This window comes from Schistocerca americana, chromosome 6 (genome assembly GCF_021461395.2).
Source record: "Schistocerca americana isolate TAMUIC-IGC-003095 chromosome 6, iqSchAmer2.1, whole genome shotgun sequence".
NCBI lineage: Eukaryota > Metazoa > Arthropoda > Insecta > Orthoptera > Acrididae > Schistocerca > Schistocerca americana.
In genome coordinates this window covers 310,818,741-310,837,569 of record NC_060124.1, presented here as the reverse complement: position 1 = coordinate 310,837,569, position 18,829 = coordinate 310,818,741, and the positions used below count along the sequence as shown (strand labels likewise).

General features: G+C 47.6%; 1 non-coding gene across 1 annotated transcript; it reads left to right on the top strand.

Moving 5' to 3' along the window:
• The first annotated feature begins 9,445 nt into the window (after window positions 1–9,445).
• Trnat-ugu lies at window positions 9,446–9,519 on the top strand. Its single transcript has one exon. It is a non-coding gene; the product is annotated as a tRNA-Thr (tRNA).
• Window positions 9,520–18,829: the final 9,310 nt, after the last annotated feature.

Genomic DNA, 18,829 nt, shown 5'->3' with positions numbered 1-18,829 from the left:
CAATAAAATAATGAGAAACATCATATTCGCGGAAAAATAATTATTGTAACTTGCGTATAATTGAGAGTAGGCTATTTGAAGGCAGCGACACACTGAAGATCCACCCAAAACGCATTGTTCTTGGTACAATGTGTTATAATTAAATTTCAGTTAGTAGAATATCTACGATTATAAAGTTTTTAGCAAGAGGTAAGGTACTATTATTAGTTACAACAGATGTGATGTTGGTATAGTGTAGTGAATAGCATCATTGTATACTAATGAGGTTTTTTCGTTGGGGCGGTGGTTCGCGTCCTGACACGACAAATTTTTTTTCCTAACATTCGCGTTTTTATTAGGTTCTGATACTTTATTATTAGTTTAATATAAGTATAGACTGTAATGTTTGATTTCATGTAAATACAAGTTCACCTTTTTTGGACGGGTGACTTCGTTCGATTGGCTTAATCTAAAGGACAGCTGATGCTACTTGTACACTCCTGGAAATTGAAATAAGAACACCGTGAATTCATTGTCCCAGGAAGGGGAAACTTTATTGACACATTCCTGGGGTCAGATACATCACATGATCACACTGACAGAACCACAGGCACATAGACACAGGCAACAGAGCATGCACAATGTCGGCACTAGTACAGTGTATATCCACCTTTCGCAGCAATGCAGGCTGCTATTCTCCCATGGAGACGATCGTAGAGATGCTGGATGTAGTCCTGTGGAACGGCTTGCCATGCCATTTCCACCTGGCGCCTCAGTTGGACCAGCGTTCGTGCTGGACGTGCAGACCGCGTGAGACGACGCTTCATCCAGTCCCAAACATGCTCAATGGGGGACAGATCCGGAGATCTTGCTGGCCAGGGTAGTTGACTTACACCTTCTAGAGCACGTTGGGTGGCACGGGATACATGCGGACGTGCATTGTCCTGTTGGAACAGCAAGTTCCCTTGCCGGTCTAGGAATGGTAGAACGATGGGTTCGATGACGGTTTGGATGTACCGTGCACTATTCAGTGTCCCCTCGACGATCACCAGTGGTGTACGGCCAGTGTAGGAGGTTGCTCCCCACACCATGATGCCGGGTGTTGGCCCTGTGTGCCTCGGTCGTATGCAGTCCTGATTGTGGCGCTCACCTGCACGGCGCCAAACACGCATACGACCATCATTGGCACCAAGGCAGAAGCGACTCTCATCGCTGAAGACGACACGTCTCCATTCGTCCCTCCATTCACGCCTGTGGCGACACCACTGGAGGCGGGCTGCACGATGTTGGGGCGTGAGCGGAAGACGGCCTAACGGTGTGCGGGACCGTAGCCCAGCTTCATGGAGACGGTTGCGAATGGTCCTCGCCGATACCCCAGGAGCAACAGTGTCCCTAATTTGCTGGGAAGTGGCGGTGCGGTCCCCTACGGCACTGCGTAGGATCCTACGGTCTTGGCGTGCATCCGTGCGTCGCTGCGGTCCGATCCCAGGTCGACAGGCACGTGCACCTTCCGCCGACCACTGGCGACAACATCGATGTACTGTGGAGACCTCACGCCCCACGTGTTGAGCAATTCGGCGGTACGTCCACCCGGCCTCCCGCATGCCCACTATACGCCCTCGCTCAAAGTCCGTCAACTGCACATACGGTTCACGTCCACGCTGTCGCGGCATGCTACCAGTGTTAAAGACTGCAATGGAGCTCCGTATGCCACGGCAAACTGGCTGACACTGACGGCGGCGGTGCACAAATGCTGCGCAACTAACCCCATTCGACGGCCAACACCGCGGTTCCTGGTGTGTCCGCTGTGCCGTGCGTGTGATCATTGCTTGTACAGCCCTCTCGCAGTGTCCGGAGCAAGTATGGTGGGTCTGACACACCGGTGTCAATGTGTTCTTTTACATTTCCAGGAGTGTATAAAGGTATTTTTTCTCCTTTTTCTTTTACGCTTCGTAATTGACATGTTGCAAAGATTCGGCTACTGGGTACGAACAGTGATCAAGTAAGACTGACCTTGGGGTTTTACTAAAATGTGGGAATGATGAAATAATGTTTATCTTTTGCGGAAAGTATTCCAATTTTGTAACGCACTGCTTGTAATGGAACTTTTATAAGCCTCTGTCCTTATTGATTGGAGATGGTACTTTCCTTTTCGTGGACGATGGGGGAAATGTGCACTTTAATAGAGCTAACGTGGGAATTTTACGCGGCCGTTGAGTAAACAGTGTGATTAACGAACTAGAAACATCCCTCAACTGTCGCTTGAGTGCGTTGCGATCGCGTATACCACGTTGGGGGCCACGTACCGTATGCACAAGTCGCATCATTCCTGAGCGTTGAGCAGCACGTTGAACTTGGCACGCTCAACGTTAACGTTCGGCAGCACGGTCCGTGTGCCGACGGCTTTAGGCGCTACTTTCTTTATAAAGGGTTTTAGCTGCGACGATGTAACGGGCGTCCGTAACATCTCACCTTCAGTCGTTGATCACGACAGAAACAGAGTTGGGTGACCGGCCTTTCAGAACGGTCAAAACAGTCTGACTAGTGCACCTGAAGTACTTCTTCACCCAGCCGCGCCAAAGCGACCCGAAGGTGTCCGAAGCACTTCGGCTGCAATGCAAACCTAAAACAAAACAAAACAAAACTTTGATAGTTGTAAACAATTCGACACAAGTTTCATATTTGTATCTTACTTCTAGCCTGAGTTATCAATTTATGTAATCAGGGAAAGACTTTTCGGACACCCTGTATTTCAATTTTGACAGTTGCTCGCTGCCTCCACATAATTACCGTCACTTGTCCATCCATAAAGAAAAACGGTAGACTCGTAGGGAAACCATGAGAGATTGCCGTACTGAAAACTGGCTTAAATACAATGAAGAGTACATAAACAATTAAAGTTTTGGCGCCTAGCACCTAAAGGTGTCAACCAATCAGAAGCAACTATCAAAGTATTTTTTTTTTATGTTTGCAGTACGTAAGTAGTGGATGAGGTGCAGTGCGCAAGAAGCCATGTTAACCAATCAGCAGAAGGCACAGTGTGTCCTGTGGAACCATGAGACACGATCACCAACCACAATGCAGAGACACTTCCAGAAAACATTTGGAAGGAATCCACCTGATGTCAAGGGCATTAAAGCCTGCTTTGAGAGGTTCAAGAACACAGGATCGGTTGCTGACCTTCCGAGGTCTGGTCGACCAAGAACCTCAGCAGACGGGGTGGAAGCTGTAAGGCGAAGTCCGAATAAATCGGTGCGCAGGGCCTCACGTGAATTACAGATGCCAAAAAGCTCTCTCCATGACATTTTACACAAACGTTTATTGTTTCGTGCATACAAAGTGCAAATCGTTCAGGCCTTGTTGCCCAATGACAGTACACGTCGATATGACTTTGCGGTCGAAATGCTATCACGTATTGAGGACGATGTTGGTTATCTCAGACGAATTGCCTTTTCCGATGAAGCGACCTTTTTTTGTCAGTGGAGTAGTGAATCGCCATAATGTGCGCATTTGGGGTTCACAACCCCCTGGCGAGATCATGGAGTGCACCAGAGGCAGTCCAAATGTGAATGTTTGGTGCGCGCTATTGCAAGATCTAATTATCTGGCCATTCTTCTTCGCTGAGGCTACCATCACATTTACAGTGTATCTGGACATGTTACAACTGTATGCTGTTCCTCAGCTGCTTCAGTATCACCCCGATGTCTTGTTTCAGCAAGACGGTGCACCGCCTCATTGGGGTTTGGACGTCCGTGCCTATCTCGATATGACCTTTCCTGGGCGGTGGATTGGTCATGATGGGCCAACGGTTTGGCCTCCACGCTCTCCTGACATAACCCCATTAGACTCCTTTTTATGGGGTTATGTCAAGGACGAGGTCTACCGAATACGTGTACCAGATCTTGAAACCCTGCGGCAACGGATAACCACAGTCGTTGAATCGATCCCTCCAGTGATGTTGGCTAATGTGTGGACGGAAATTGAATATCGCCTAGATGTGCTTCGTGCTACCAAGGGTGCTCATGTGGAAGTTTACTGATGTGTGAAAAAAACTTTGATAGTTTGTAAACAATTATACACCAGTTTCATATTTGTATCTTACTTCTAGCCTGAGTTTTCAATTTATGTAATCAGGGATAGACGTTTCGGACACCCTGTATTATTTCAAGCACTCGCGTGTGTGTGCGCGCGAGTATGTGTATGAGTGAGTGTGCGCTATTTCTTCATTTTCCATCTCGCGCAGCACGCCGTTTGGACTTGATGGAAGTCGGCCCTGAAGCTTGGTCTGTTATTTTCGTCTACAGAAATCAGAATTGCTAAGGTATATGGGTTTGTTTGGCGAGCTCCTTTATGTGTAGACTGTATGAGCTGCTATTCGGAGTTATCTGCTGTGCTGTTGTGTTCTTTATACTACGAGTATGTGGTTTTCGATCTGAGTTAACCTGGGTTTTATTTAAAGAGTTTATTGGTTGGGCTAACTGACACTAATAAAATTCGTTACGTTACTGTTATTTCTGTCATCTTCAGCTTGTTTCCTCATAACGAAAATTATTCGTTTTGTTTCTATACAACTGACTAATTTTGGTGATTGCCAAGGGACACTTTGAGGGCGTCACTGTTTATGTTGTACTTACACATTCTTTTATAATGTTACTGATGACAGTGCTACTAAAGCAGAGTTACCAAATACGGATTTCCGAAATTCCTTTCACAAAGAAGACATATAGATATTCCAGAACTCAAATCAAGAAAAACTGCCAACATGAGCAACTTAAAGATATCCTCGGTGTGGCGAGGCAGCTTCAATCGCTTAGTAAAGGCATGGCCCCTGCTTTGTTTCAGAGTGTCCTGCTACAATGGCTCCGTACTTAGCAACCATATACAACCGTTCGCTCTTCAAAATATTCGTACCTAATCACTGGAAAGTTGCACATGTCACACCAGTACGCAAGAAAGGAATCTGTGTTGGATGTTTGTCAATAAATCGCTTTATTTGAGGTAATTCTTAATGTTAGAACGGAGAATATGTTCGAAAATCAGACTCGAAATCGACATTCATTGGATGGGTCTGTAATTCAAAGTATTAATCCTACTATTTTATACTTTGAATTACAGATCCATACAATGATGTCGATTTCGAGTCTGATTTTCGAACATATACTGCGTTCTAACATTATGAATTACCTCAAAGAAAGCGATTTATTGACAAACATCCAACACAGAGTCAGAAAATCTCGTTCTTATGAAACACATCTGCCTCTTTATTCTTACCAATTAATAAGTATTATCGACAGGGGATGTCAAATTAATTCCACAGCTTTAGATTTCCGTTCCTCCAAAGCGACTTCTAATGAAATTGCGTGCCTTCAAAGTATCGTCTGAGTTGTGCGAAGGGATTCGCGATTTTCTATCAGAAAGATCGCAGCTTGTAATAAGTGACGGAAAGTCATCGAGTTAAACAGTAGTATCTTGCGTTCCCCAGGGTACCAGCCCTCATAGATTGTTTGTAGGTGATGCTGTCATTTACTGTCTCGTAAATTAATCAGATCAAAACGAATTGCAAAATGACTGAGACAAGATATCCCTATGGCGCGAAAAGCGGTAACTGAATCTAAATAAAGAAAAGTATGAAATCATCCACATGAGTACTAAAAGGAATCCACTGAATTTAAGGCTGTGAATTCAACTAAATACTTAGGGATTACAATTACGTATAACTTAAACTGGATCGATCTCGTAGATAATGTTGTGGCGATAGTGAACCAAAGACTACGATTTCTTTTTTTTTTTGGCGGAAAATTTAGGAAATGTAACGGATCTACTAAAGGACTAACTGTATTACGCTTGTACGTCCTCTTCTGGAGTTCTGCTGCACACTGTGGGATCCACATCAGATAGGACTGACGGACGACAGTAGAAGACTTCAAAGAAGGACAGTTCGTTTCGTACTATCGCGAAATAGCGGAGTGAGTGCAACGGATATGATACGCGAATTGGCATTAAAACGAATGTGCTTTCGTTGCGTCAGGATCTTGTGATATTCCTGGCTGTGGCCAGCAGTATTTCATTTTGCTAGAAGCTCACTTTGATGCAGCTTGGTACACGCGAAGTAGCATATAGTCCGAAAGTGAAGTGAGGTACAAGCAGCAGATGGTACAGTATGTACCATTCCCGTGGGAGAGTCCGCCAATTGTACTAAACTTGCTTCTGATTGGTTGACACCTTCGGGTGCTAGGCGCCAAAACTTGAATTGTTTATGTACTCTTTATTGTATTTAAGCCAGTTTTCAGTATGACAACTCTCATGGTTTCACTACGAGTCTACCGTTATTGTTTATTAAATTTCACTAGTTTTCGGAACATAAGAGTAACGTCATTGCAGCCGAAGTGCTTTGAACACCTTCGGGTCGTTTTGGCGCGCCTGGGTGAAGAAGTACTTCAGGTGCACTAGTCAGACTGTTTTGAGCGTTCTGAAAGGCCGGTCACTCAACTCTGTTTCGGTCGTTCGGAGGTCCGGACGTGAAAGACTTGTTTCGGGCGTTCTTCAGAAATGGATATGTATCTCTGTTTCGCGGCAGACATGTCGTACTCTATATTGGAAGTTGTAAGAAAAGTTACAATATAATTTAGAAAGCTATGCCGAGTGTTGCAAAAGACAGTGTAAAGAGGGTGATAATTTAAAATATAGGAAACAGGATACAGTAATGAGAAGTGTCGCCCATCATCATTGTCAATACTACAGATCTTGCCCTCTGTAGGTACTGAGACTAGCCTGGGCAAGCTGCATCCTATAAAAAGCACAATCACAGGTTTCCAGATGATGGCAAAGCAGCCTCCACCGAAGAAACTCCAACTACCGACGAGCTGTCTCCTGCGCTGGAGACACAACTTTAGAATACAGCAGGTTGGTGGAAAGAACGGTTAGGAACTCTTATTCGATCTCTCCACCTTCCAGATCTGACTTCCAAAGGACACGCATAATTTGTAATCTTCTCATGAAATTTCGAGCACCAACTATCACATTCCGCATGCGAAATTATTTTTTTCGCCCTCACGTACATGACCATCGTAATAAAATCAGACAAATCAGAGTTCGCTCGGGAAGATTTAAGTGTTCGTTTTTCCCGTGTGCTGTTCGAGAGTGGAACGGCAGAGAAATAGCTTGAAGGTGGTTGCGTCAAACCTCTGCCAGGCACTTAATTATCAATGATGACTCACTGAAACCCTCAGCTGCCGACAGGAGTTGTTGATATACCTAGATGTGGACAGCTGAAAATGTGTGCCCTGACCGGAACTCGAACCCGGGATCTCCTGCTTACATGGCAGACGCTCTACCCATCTGAGCCACCGAGAACACAGATGAATAGCGCGATTGCAGGGACTTATCCCTTGCACGCTTCCCGTGAGACTCACATTCCCAGCTGTCCACAATTCTACATATGTAATGTACCTTATAGTCATTTGCCCATTCACTCATTGCTCGCGCACGCTTTGGCGATTCCCGTAAGAGTTTGGGCAACCTGTGTGCATTTGCACAGACGAAGGTCAATGGCTGCGTAGCCTTTTAACTTCATATATGAAGACAGTAACTGTTCTCGACAGAACAGAATACTGTTGATGACCGTGCAGCTTTTCCCTGGAACAGTTACTGTCTTCATATATATAGTTAAAAGGCTACCCAGCCATTGACCTTCGTCTGTGCAAACGCGCGCAGGTTGCCTAAAATCTTACAGGAATCGCCAAAGCGTGCGCGAGTAATGAGTGAATGGGCAAATGTCTGTAACGTACATTACATATGTAGAATTGTGGACAGTTGGGAATGGTAGTGCGGCTCTCGCTGCCGAGCGAAGCAGACGTGCGGTGTGTGCTCTCCGCCGTCAGAGAGGGGCCGCGCGCCTTGTTTACTTTCTTCGGCCGACACTAACGTGACGCCGTAGCGCTACAAGACCATGGCAAACCAATACAGAAGATCAACCTTGAAATTCACATTTCGGAACGACTTTACCCGACCAAAGGCGCTCGAAGTCGAACGCTTTTTAAAAGAGGAAGCCAAGATCCCGGGTGCCGACATTGTCGGCATTCACTTTTCGATCGTCAGTAGCACGGTCTATGTAAAGCTCACAAACGAAACTACATGCGACAAGGTGCTTCGTGAGATGAAACAAGAACTCCGCTTCTGCCAACGTCGAGGTCGGCCATGCCGCAATGGGACTGCGGACTATACGCATATTCGAACTTCCATTTGAACTCCCGGCGGCAGAAGTTGTAGCGGCGCTCCGCCCCTACGGCACGGTACACGAACACGTGGCTGAAAAATGGTCCCAGCTTAAGACGTTCCAGAACTCAGTGGAGTACGCCAAGTGCGCATTGATCTCCAACGACACGTGCCATCCTATCTACAGATAGTAGGATGCCGGGCCATAGTTATTTATGACGGCCAGCCGAAGACGTGTTCCGGACGCGGCAAGGAAGGTCACCTTCGTTCCGAGTGCCTCCAGCGTCGGATCACACAACTCCCACCGAAGGACGTTGCACCACTAGCGGCGAAGCCTATTCTACCCGTGACTTACGCGGCGGCGCTCACGACGTTCTCCACACAACAAACTGCTCACAATGCCCTCGAACGCACACCGACATACCGTACGCTCTTCGCAAATTATTTACGCAGCGTTTTCGTTAACCCCCCACTCAGCTGGGGAGTGCGAAGCTGCGGTTAATGTTCTGTGCCGCTTCACACTAACGGCTGAACGTTCTGCCTTGTCAGCCATGAGCGACGGAAGAGACAGGCTGCTGCAAGGATGCTGTTTTCCTTGAGGCACTAGCGAAGTAGAATGCCTCCGTCGCAGATGCCCTTCAAAGGCGCTGTTGGAGATATCAGATAACGATGGCGAAGCACCAAGTGGAACCAGTTACATTTATTGAAGAACCTTTTAGTTGAAATTGTATCAGTGATTTACATTTTTATTTTTTTGATTACTCTTCTATGCCACCTTTGTTGTTGTAACACTTACTTGTAACAATGAGTTCCTAGAATTCTCATTTGTACACGTTTCCTAACTGCCATGTAAGCTGGAGATCCCGGGTTCGATCCCGATCGGGGCACACATTTTCAGCTGTCCACATCGAGGTATATCAACAACACCTGTCGGCGGCTGAGGGTTTCAGTTAGTCATCATTTATTCCAGGGTAAAGCTGCACGGTCATCAACAGTATTCTGTTCTGACGAGAACAGTTACTGTCTTCATATATATAGTTAAAAGGCTACGCAGCCATTGACCTTCGTCTGTGCAAATGCACACAGGTTGCCCAAACTCTTACGGGAATCGCCAAAGCGTGCGCGAGTAATGAGTGAATGGGCAAATGTCTATAAGGTACATTACATATGTAGAATTGTGGACAGTTGGGAATGTGAGTCTCACGGGAAGCATGCAAGGGATAAGTCCCTGCAGTCGCGCTATTCATCCGTGTCCTCGGTGGCTCAGATGGATAGAGCGTCTGCCATGTAAGCAGGAGATCCCGGGTTCGAGTCCCGGTCGGGGCACACATTTTCAGCTGTCCACATCGAGGTATATCAACAACACCTGTCGGCAGCTTAGGGGTTCAGTTAGTCATCATTTATTCTAGGGAAAAGCTACACGGTCATCAACAGTATTCTGTTCTGTCGAGAACAGTTACTGTCTTCATATATTAAGTGAAAAGGCTACCCAGCCGTTGACCTTCGTCTGTGCAAATGCACACAGGTTGCCCAAACTCTTACGGAAATCGCCAAAGCGTGCGCGAGCAATGAGTGAATGGGCAAATGTCTATAAGGTACATTACATATGTAGAATTGTGGACAGTTGGGAATGTGAGTCTCGCGGGAAGCGTGCAAGGGATAAGTCCCTGCAGTCGCGCTATTCATATGTGTTCTCGGCGGCTCAGATGGAAGTCTCGCCGCGTCAGCCGTGCTGTGCGGGCGTGTGCTGAGTTTCGTGCGCCGCGGTCTGCTGCGCTTCGGCATGGTAAGTTGCAGTGCTTCTAGCATCGTTGCAGAAAGTCTACGCATATTGGAATTTGAAATATGAATTCGTGATGGCCGACCTAAACTACACGAAATCGAGGATTGGTTGGAATACGAAGTGAAAGTTGATTCAGAGGATGTCATTGGAATGCATCTTTCGATAGTGAGCAGCGTTGTATTTGTGAAATTGAGGAATGCTAACTTATGTGACAAAATAGTTGAGTCTTGCGGAGGAATTATGAAGTTTAAACATTGCGATGGAAACGTCGGCGAAGTCACCGTACCACATGCAGGGTTCGGAAAACGAACTATCAGGATATTCGAACTACCATTCGAAGTACCGGCGGAACAAATAAACGCAGTGATAGCGCCGTACGGTAAAGTTCTCAGCAGTGTTGCCGAACGCAAATTCCAAGTTCTCAATGGAGTGAGACAATTAAAGGTCGATTTGCACAAGCATGTACCGTCATACATCAGCGTATGTAGATACCGAGGTATCGTTATATACGACGGCCAGCCGAGGACGTGCGCTGCGTGCAACTCTCCCGGCCACGTCCGCGCGGAGTGTTTACAGCGGCGAGTGGCGCAGCTGCCGGCTGGCGAGGCGCCGCGGCCGCCGGCTATGACTGCGCTGCCAGCGACTTATTACGCTACGGCTGCCCCGGCCAAGTCCTGACTCCAAGCCCTGATGTGAACACGGAGAACCATCCACCCCAAGAAGAAGCCCAGACTGCCGCTACTGACACATCAGAAGCTAGACCACCCGAACCTACGGAAATCGTGACAGCTGTAACGGTTTCAACACAACAGACACCGAAAGATATTGGGAGCCACAGCAAATTCTCCGAATCCTCCGCCGTTGAGAATGACATGCAAGAACCATCCCGGAATGAGCAACCTCATAGCGCACCGATTTCTCTATTGACACCATCATCCACCAAGAGCACGGTCGACAATTTGGCTCGAAACACCACCCGCTTAGAAGATGTGAAGTATGCTGAGGAAGACAACATCAGACAGCAGTCGGTGAAACCTAAACGTCAAACACGAAAACAGAGCCCTGAAGAGATTCAAGAACTGGAAAAAAACTCTCCCGTACCAAAAAAATTCTTAAAACAGATCGAAGCGGAAAGCAAGGCGTGGTAGACATCGGAAAACCTGACATCCCGAACCCGAATGAAGACGTACAGATGAACCTCGCCCCTCCAATTGAAGAACGAGTGGAAACTGTTGACCGCTGCGGACCTGATACGGGAACAGCATGGTCTGACGACACTGACTGCACTTAGTTGGACTACCGAATGACGCAGGCGTATAAAATCGCTACGCTCAATGTAAACAGAATAGTTTCGGACGTAAAGTTACAATCTGTGAAGGACTACTTATATGCCGCCGACATTGACATAGCGATGTTACAAGAGGTAGTTACGACCAAAATAGCGGATGTGTACGGATATGAGGCGATCTTAAACATAGGCAATGAATGTGGAACGGGAATATTTCAAACACGGCATACCATGTACAGCAAAAGCAATACTTGAATCTAGACGAGGCATCACGGCACAAATATATGATCTGCTTCTTGTTAATATATATGCTCCTTCTGGATCCAGCGGAAAACGAGCAAGGGGCAACCTGTTCCGGGACGAAATTGTCCCATTAATAACGGATCCTCGACTGCACATAATTTTGGGTGGAGATTTTAACTGCGTATTGCGTCCAGAAGATCAAGTCCAGAACTTCAACTTTTGTGAGGAGCTGTTGTTGTTAACTAACGGACTAGACATGATAGATGCTTGGTGCCATCTTCGCCCGCACACCCGAGGATACACGTACGTATCCAGTACTTCGGCAAGCAGACTAGACAGGCTGTATGTAACGAAAGGTTTTATCCATAATGTAACTGACTGCGAAATTTGGCCTCTCAACTTCTCGGATCACTGCGCATTTCATATAACCGCGCAGCACACTAAGCAAAAAACATTCCTGGGAAGGGGCGTATGACAGCTAAACGTGTCACTTTTGGAGGACGCAGTACTGAAACAGGTGATCCATGATACGTGGCAGCGTTGTCTTCGGAAGCAATCCAGATATCCAACACCCATCATGTGGTGGCTACAGTCTGCGAAACCACAGATAAAAAAATGCATCGCACGATATGGTCGCATGAAAGCGTACTAGCGAAAACGCACCTTGGAGTATCATTTTCTTTTCCTCCGCGAACTATATGATGATCCCATGAGATTAGTAGCAAACAGCTCTCGAATAAAACGCACTAAAGCAAGAATAACGGCGTTGGTACGGCAATCACTGGGGGGGATAAAAATTCGATCACGTCCTCCGATTGAACTGACGCAGGAGAATACGTCCGTATATCACATGATACGGGAAGCCAAGAGAAATAAACAAAAGTTAATTCACACTCTCAGTGATGAACAGGGGAACGAATACGATCAACAAGTCACAGTGAAAAACTACGTGGTGCAACATTATACAGATTTTTACGCCGCTTCGGCGACTGATGCGACTGCAAGTGAGCCGCTTTTATCCGACATTCAATCCACGGTCCATCCGACTGACAACGCCGACCTTGTAGCCCACATAACAGAGCAAGAGGTATGTGCCATAATCAAATATTCGCCTACAAAGAAATCTGCTGGTTTAGATGAATTTTATGCTTGTTTTTGGCACATCATAGGACCGGAATTCACCAAAATATGCAATGAATTATTGGGAGACGTGCAGATGCCATCTCAGTTTACCGAAGGACTGATTGTCCTGTTTCCCAAAAACCCACGAAGCACTACGCTGAAGGATTTTCGACCACTAACACTGCTCAATTCCGACTATAAAATCTTCACCCGACTCATAAACTGTAGACTGAAGACGGTACTGCCGAAAGTACTTGGCCCTTATCAAATGAGTGCTGTCCCAGGGAGATCAATGTCGAATGCATTATGTGAATATAGAGACATAATATATTTCTCGTGGCTATGTAAATGCAATGTTGGTCTCATGTTTTTGGACTTCGATAAGGCTTTTGACCGCATCAACCACCACTTTCTACTAACTGTAATGCAACGGATGGGATTCAGTGCTAATTTTATTCAGATCATACGCAAATGTATAGTCGGAACTTCCTCTCGAATCAAAATTAGTGGTCAGTTAAATTCAACAGTCCCGATCAAGCAATCAGTGAGACAAGGCTGCCCCCTTTCTATGGCACTATACGCAATCGCCGTAGAGCCGTTACTGTTAACCCTGCATCACAGGTTACAAGGTCTACAGGTGTTGGGTGCAAAACCCGTGTGTCACGCTTATGCTGATGACATCAGTGTAGTAGTTAACACGCACTCAGAAATGGAAGTCGTTCAACAAATAATCCACGCTTACGTCACTTCTTCCGGAGCCAGACTCAATGAACACAAATCGAAAATTTTACCTGTCGGACCCCATATGGAGACAATTCAAAGAACATGGCTACAAAGGACAGAGAAGACCAACCACTTAGGTATGATTCTAATGGCAAACCCAAGAGAGATGACGGTAGCCAACTGGGACCATAAACTAAATATATTCAGGGCTACTCTCCGTGAACACAAAACCAGAACGCTCAATCGGATTCAGAGAGCTCTCTTGATTAACAGTTATGCGCTAAGCAAAATATATCACATCGCAGCGGTGTTACCAGTACCCCAGGATACAGCGCAAAAGCTTTTAGCTGCAGCGTATTGGTTCATATGGAGCGGAAACACCTTTAAAGTCACCATGCCAACCATAGTGTTAACCCGCGCCGCTTGTGGTTTGGGCGTCAAAGACATCAAGAAACAATGCATTGCCATATATATGGACCGAAACCGCAAAATACTGCAGACACCCCACCCGACAATTACGAAAACGTTATTCAACAGGTTAGCCCCAACGAGCAAAAAGGCCCCAGTCGATGTTGGTCGCATCAGCGCTCAACTCGATCACGCCCGGACTTACTATCTGGAAATGAGCTATATTCAAGATACTTCACAGCTGCTTAACACCAGAAGGACCTATTACCACCTCACGAGACACCATAGGCAAAACCCAATGGAAGCGAAATATCCAGCGGTCAACTGGAGTAACGTCTGGAAAAACATTAACAATCCCATCCTCCACTCCAAAGTAGTGTCCACATGGTATGGCATTGTAAACGAGAAGGTCCCCACAGGTGAAAAGCTGCACAATATCAAAATGAAGCAGAGTCCATACTGCGATCATTGCCATACTGTAGATACTTTCGCACACATTCTCATTTGCCGAGACCAATACCACATATGGAACTGGACTAGGAAAAAAACACGCAATAATTACTAGAACTACAGACTCTGCTATAACACTTAAAGATGTACTTCAACCAGAATGGCATTCCTTTCCTGCAACAAAGCACAATAGCTACACTTGGATCATCGGCCAGTTTGCATATTTTGCAGTTACGAATATGCATACGAGTATAGACGAGTACATACAGTATATAATGGAAGAGCACCACAACCTTAAAACAAGTCGAAAATACGAAGTTTTGTTTCAAAATATCTTACTTCACACTTTGCCATAATGAAGCGGCAATTTTGGTTGATGCACAACACTACAGCAAGTCGATACTAATTTTGCTTCATTGTAATTAAGTTGGAATTTATTTATTTTTGTAATATGGCAATCAAAGTGTCTCAGGAAAACTAAAAAAAAGATGGATAGAGCGTCTGCCATGTAAACAGGAGATCCCGGGTTCGAGTCCCTGTCGGGGCACACATTTTCAGCTGTCTACATCGAGGTATATCAACAACACCTGTCGGCGGCTGAGGGTTTCAGTTAGTCATCATTTATTCCAGGGAAAAGCTGCACGGTCATCAACAGTATTCTGTTTTGACGAGAACTGTTACTGTCTTCATATATTAGTTAAAAGGCTACCCAGACATTGACCTTCGTCTGCGCAAATGCGCACAGGTTGCCCAAACTCTTACGGGAATCGCCAAAGCGTGCGCGAGTAATGAGTGAATGGGCAAATGTCTATAAGGTACATTACATAGATAGAATTGTGGAGAGTGGGGAATGTGAGTCTCACGGGAAGCGTGCAAGGGATAAGTCCCTGCAGTCGCGCTATTCATCCGTGTTCTCGGAGGCTCAGATGGATAGTTGGCCTTTGGCTGTGCTGCGGTGAGGACGCGCTGTTTGTGTTCCTGCTGCGGAGCGAGCGCTCGTGTTGTTTACATAGTACTCGGCCGTTTCGCCGGTGCCGTACTCAGCATATAGATCATTATGGCGCACCAATACAGAAAATCGACGCTCAAATTTACGTTCCGCAACGAATTTGCACGGCCCAAAGCACTCGAAGTCGAACGATTTCTACGAGAAGAAGTTAAAATCCCGGCGACCGACATTCTCGGCATTCACTTGTCCATTGTGAGTAGTATCGTATATGTCAAGATCATCAACGACGCAACATGTGAACGGATACTTCGGGACACGAAACAGGGCCTCCGTTTCTGCCATGGTGATGGCAATGTGGGGACTGTGCACGTCGATTATTCTGGCATGGGACTTCGCACGATCAGAATTTTCGAACTTCCTTTCGAACTACCGGCGGAGGACGTCGTGACAGCGCTGCGCCCCTACGGCACGGTCCATGATCATATTGCGGAAAAATGGACGCAATTCCAGACATATCCGGTGTTGAACGGAGTCCGCCAGGTTCGAATAGAACTTAAAAGACATGTACCTTCATATCTGACTATCGGTGGCTGCCGTGCCATCGTCATCTACGATGGGCAACCGAAGACCTGCTCTGGTTGTGGGAAGGAGGGACACCTCAGATCAGAATGTATGCAACGTCGCATCACTCAACTGCCGCCGGCTGAAGTGGACCCGCCATCGCAGCCGACGCTGCTTCCTGTGACTTATGCAGCAGCCCTCACGACAGCTACTACTTCACCACGACAGCCGACATCCACTGTTGGGTCGCGGCTCCATGCTCCAATACAGGGCGATGATGACACACCCGTTCCACAAGATACGGATTCAACTCCGATGCCGCCGCCCCCGTCGACTGATAACAACATACATGACGATAGCATGGCCGTAGACTCGCTTATTGTGCCTACGGCTGCCTTTGTGCCGGAACGTCGTGACTCTTTGCCATCGTCTGACACAGAAGGACACACCAGGAAGCAACGCTCTCCGAAGCGACGGAAGCGGAGGCGTAGAGCAACTTCCGAACGGGATGCGACACAGCCTCCAGAGGATGACGATTCCACCTTCAATGACGACGCTACCACAGAGGCAGCCGCCATTTGCTGCAGTGTGACACCATCGAACGAAACTGAGGAGAAACCACATGTATCTACAGTGGCAAAATCGGATGCCGAGCTGCAGGACAGATGCTGCCCACCACCTTCTGGAATGCAAGCACCCATGCCGTGTCCTGAGGAAGCTAGGGAGGCCGATCTTACTTTCAGTTCCCCGACGTGGGCGGATGACCACGACGACAACGGAACCATGCAAGTTACCCCAACAGGGCCCACGCCATTGGCGCCGGCTCTCTAGCAAGGACTGCCGGTGAGGTTTGGGGGGATGCGGAGGTGTCAATACAGTCAGAAGCGTCATAGGTCATTCCAGTCTTAATGGATAACTTAACACCTGCGGTTCGGCAACAAGCTTATCGTATCGCCACGCTTAACCTCAACACGATACGAACGGCAGTGAAGATCCAGTTGCTGCGTGAGATGCTTCGTTCTTCCGATGTTGACATTGCCCTGTTGCAAGAAGTATATATAGCGGCCCTCCCCGTTTTCTACGGTTATGTGACATATGTGTCACCGGCGGACCGGAATGGCAGCGGTACGGCAATACTAGTGCGCGACGGAATTGCCGTCGAAGAAGTGACTTACCTTCCGTCAGGAAGGGGGCTGGCGATCACAGCACTGGGAACGCGCATCATTAACATTTACGCTCCATCAGGAACTGACCAACGCCGCGAACGATCGCTGTTCTACTCGGAGGATATCGCCCCCCTCTTTATCAGCCGCTTCGAGCAATATATCTTCGGGGGCGATTTTAACTGTGTGCTCCACCCCAAAGACCAAGTCCCACATTTCTCGACTTGTCAAGAACTTCGGCTCCTGGTTCGAGATCTGCTTCTCACCGACACGTGGGAGACGGTGCACGGTGAACGTCCCGGGCCGACATACCTTACTAGTCACTCCGCCAGTCGCCTAGACCGCATTTATGTATCACGAGCTTTAGCGCCGGGAGTATTGGACGCCGAACGTTGGCCGCTTGCCTTCTCCGATCATAGCGCTTTCATATGCACACTCACTCTACAACAGCAGCGGGTATGGCGCAGCCGAGGACCCTGGAAGCTGAATGTGGCACATCTTCAAGCCCCGGAATGCCGTCAGATTATCGCCAACACATGGCTGGATTGCGAACGTCGTCTTCCCCGATACCCATCGACTCTAGCATGGTGGGTGGACTGTGCAAAACCAGCTTTTCGGCGTGTGCTAACACAATTCGGAAAAGATATCGCAGCTTGGCATCGTCACACATTGGACTTTTATTACACGATGCTTCGCGAACTCGACAGCCAACCACCATCTCCAAATCGACAAATGGAAAGCCGCCGAATTAAAGGTAAAATATTGTCTCTTACGAGGAAACGTTTGGAGGGGGTCGTAGTGCGATCGCGACGTCAAGACCGAGTGGAAGGAGAAAACCCGTCTATGCATCACATCGTGCTCGACAGCCGCCGACGCCGACAGCAGCTGATCACGGACCTCGTATTGCCAGGTGGTAGGGTCGTAATGACTCAGGCGGCAGTTACAGAAGCCTTCGCAGATCACTATCGCCGGTTTTACGACGAGGTGAATACAGAGGACGAGGGAGCGGACGATCACGACATACTGCAGCACGTGTCGCACACCCTCGACAATGCAGCAGCGGCGACGCTGTTAGGTGGGATTACACGAGACGACATCGTGGACGCGCTTAACAAGGGAGCACTCAACAAATCTCCCGGGCCAGACGGACTGCCGCTCGAGTTTTATCGTACTTTCCGCGATCTCATGATGCCCCGATGGATCATCATGTACCAAGAACTGATGACCCCCGGTTCTCACGTGCCACCTGCATTCGTGGAAGGTCTCCTAATACCGGTACACAAGCCTTCCAGAGGTCGGACGGTCGAGGACTACAGGCCCATTACAATGCTCAACTCGGACTATAAAATCTTCGCCCGACTACTCGCCAGCCGCATGAAGACGGTTCTGCCCCTACTCCTCTCAATGGAGCAAACGACACAGGGCGGAGTGACCAACATGCAAACGGCAACCAGTGAATGCAGGGATTTAATAGCCATCGCCACATCCTGTCGCCTTCGAGCTGCTCTGATCTCCATTGATTTCGACCACGCCTTCGATAGAGTCAACCACAAGTTCCTTCTGTCCGTTATGGCCCGCATGGGCTTCCCGCCTGACTTTCTCGACATCTTTCAGCGCCTTTTCCGTGGAGCTGCATCCCGTGTATTGGTGAATGGACGGATTGCGGGTCCCTTTCCGATCCGACGGTCAGTTCGCCAAGGCTGCCCTCTCTCCATGATCCTTTACGCGATCGCACTCGAACCACTTGTTGGAGGGTTGAAAAACAGGCTCTCGGGCATGTCATTGAGGGATCACACCTTTCACTGCAGGATATATGCTGATGACCTTCTATTACTTGTCCGATCTGGTGACGAGGTACGCTCAGTAATACAATGGATCAATCGCTATGGTTTGGCAGCGGGCAGCCTCATGAATGTGGCCAAGTCGGCAGCGATGCCCATTGGGAG